The sequence below is a fragment of the Rattus rattus genome, chromosome 5 (genome assembly GCF_011064425.1).
Source record: "Rattus rattus isolate New Zealand chromosome 5, Rrattus_CSIRO_v1, whole genome shotgun sequence".
Taxonomy (NCBI): domain Eukaryota; kingdom Metazoa; phylum Chordata; class Mammalia; order Rodentia; family Muridae; genus Rattus; species Rattus rattus.
In genome coordinates, this window is record NC_046158.1 from 118,356,796 (window position 1) to 118,359,452 (window position 2,657).

Here is a 2,657-nt window from a genome sequence, read left to right on the forward strand (position 1 = left end):
TCCGGAGCTGGGGACCGAACCCAGGGCCTTGCGCTTCCTAGGTAAGCGCTCTACCACTGAGCTAAATCCCCAGCCCAGCTGCATTCTTTCAAGTGCGCTAGCATTAATTTTGTTTGGAATTTTTAGACTTTTAATTTTTACATTTTATATTTAGGATTTTTAATTAAGTATATAATCCCAGCTTTATAAAAAAATCTGTGGTTGAAGTAGGGAGGATCTCATGGAGCTCTTGAAAGGAAACATGGACCCAAGGCCAGAGACCAGAATTTTAGCAAAGGTATGTTGGGATTCACAAGAACGACTGCCCAAGTACAGAGTATCTATCATGGTGGGGCAGCATAAAGTACAAGTCCCCATTATGTAGCATGGGAACATTCATCCCCAGAATACCTGTAACTTGTAGAGCTATGCTTAGTGTATGTTCAAAATCAGTAAGAGTCATACTTTTCATGAAAGTGAATAGATACAAACACCTTGTGAATGGATATACCTTGTGTTGTACCAAGAAAATTTCTTTGACATCCTTTAAATTAGTCTACTGACACCCAATACAAATTATTTTAATAACACTATAGAATAAATCACCGGTAGAAGAAAACTCATTGAGGAATAACTTGTCACTTGAGGAAGCAAACTGCTCTTAAAGGCAGGCTGTGTTTCCAGCAATAGATGGCTAATTGAAAATGAACTCGCCCAGACCAGCAGAGGCAGCAGCCCAAGCTGCAACCTTTGCCCTCTCCTGTCTGCCTGCCTGCCCTCCGCCCGCCCCGCCCCGGGTTCTTTTTCCCACTTCCTACTCCTCCACCCGCTCCTCCGCCCGCTAGCAAGGGGGGCCCCTTCTCCTTCCCGCCCCGCCCCTATTGTTCCTCCCCTGGCCTCCTGCCCTTCCCCTTCCTGCCAGTTCCCCTTTTCCCCTCAGTTGGCTCGCACCTCCAGTTTTTAGTTTTCACTCTCACCAGCAACCAAAGACTTGACCACTCAAAGTCCACCTCCCTGTAACTGCTAGACACGGACACTGGTGTGATTGAAGGTGAATTAAATGTCACTCTCACCATCAGGCTACTTATGCACGGAAAGGAAGTTGGCAGTATCATCGGAAAGAACGGAGAATCTGTTAAGAAGATGCGTGAGGAGAGTGGTGCATGTATCAACATCTCAGAAGGGAATTGTGCTGAGAGAATTATCACTTTGGCTGGACCGACTAATGCCATCTTCTAATTCAAATCCTTTGCTATGATCATTGACAAACTGGAAGAGGACAAAAGCAGCTTTATGACCAATAGCACAGCTGCCAGTAGACCCCGGGTTACCATATGGCTGGTGGTTCCTGCTAGTCAGTGTGGCTCTCTTATTGGAAAAGGTGGTTGCAAGATCAAGGAAATAAGAGAGAGTACAGGGGCTCAGGTCCAGGTGGCAGGGGATATGCTCCCCAACTCAACTGAGCGGGCAATCACTATTGCTGGCATTCCGCAATCCGTCATTGAGTGTGTCAAACAGATCTGCGTGGTCATGTTGAAGACTCTCTCCCAGTCCCCCGAAGGGCGTGACCATCCCGTACCTGCCCAAGCCCTCCAGTTCTCCAGTCATCTTTGCAGGTGGTCAGGCCTATACCATTCAAGGACAATATGCCATTCCACAGCCAGATTTGACCAAGCTGCACCGGTTAGCAATGCAACAGTCTCATTTTCCCATGACACATGGCAACACCAGATTCAGTGGCCTTGAATCCAGCTCTCCAGAGGTGAAAGGCTATTGGGCAGGTTTGGACGCATCTGCTCAAACTACTTCTCATGAACTCACCATTCCAAATGATTTGATTGGCTGCATAATTAGGCGTCAGGGCACCAAAATCAATGAGATCCGTCAGATGTCTGGGCGCAGATCAAAATTGCAAACCCAGTGGAAGGATCTACTGATCGGCAGGTTACCATCACTGGATCTGCTGCCAGCATTAACCTGGCTCAGTATCTAATCAATGTCAGGCTTTCCCCGGAGACAGGTGGCATGGGGAGCAGCTAGAACAGAGCAGATTCATCCATAATCCCTTTCTGCTGTTCACCACCACCCATGATCCATCTGTGTAGTTTCTGATCAGTCAGCGATTCCAGGTTTTAAATAGTTTGTAAATTTTCAGTTGCTACACACTTTATCATCCACTCATGATTTTTTAATTAAAGTGTTTTAATTCTTTTCTCTGTTCAGCAGTTAATATGAGATATCTATATTTAGTTTTATAAGCTTCTCCCCGCTTTTTTGTTTTTTGTTTTTTGTTTTGTTTTGTTTTGTTTTGGCTCATGAATTTTTGTTTGTCATGGAAATGTAAGAGTGGATTATTAATACATTTCAGTTTAGTTCTGTATTGTCAGGATTTTTTCAAAAAAATTAAAAGATGGACTGAAAAAAAAAAGAAAATGAACTCAATGACATCTTTGGAAGTTTCGTGTCTCATAATATCATGCCAAGGATCAAATATACACAAAAATAACTTATTGTTGTTTTTATTACATATATATATTCCCTTCTGTCCTTTTAAACTACATATCCTTTGCTCATATGTCATTGGCTTTCAGTTTAATATGTCTGTGGAATTCTTGAGTGTGTGAATTAGCGGGTCTCAATTTCTTATGCCTTCTCTTGTGACCTATTTCATTTCCTTC

At 43.5% G+C, this 2,657-nt stretch overlaps 1 pseudogene; it reads left to right on the top strand.

Annotated features, from left to right (window-relative positions):
- Positions 1-980: 980 nt before the first annotated feature.
- Positions 981-2,190, top strand: LOC116900653 (annotated as a pseudogene).
- Positions 2,191-2,657: the final 467 nt, after the last annotated feature.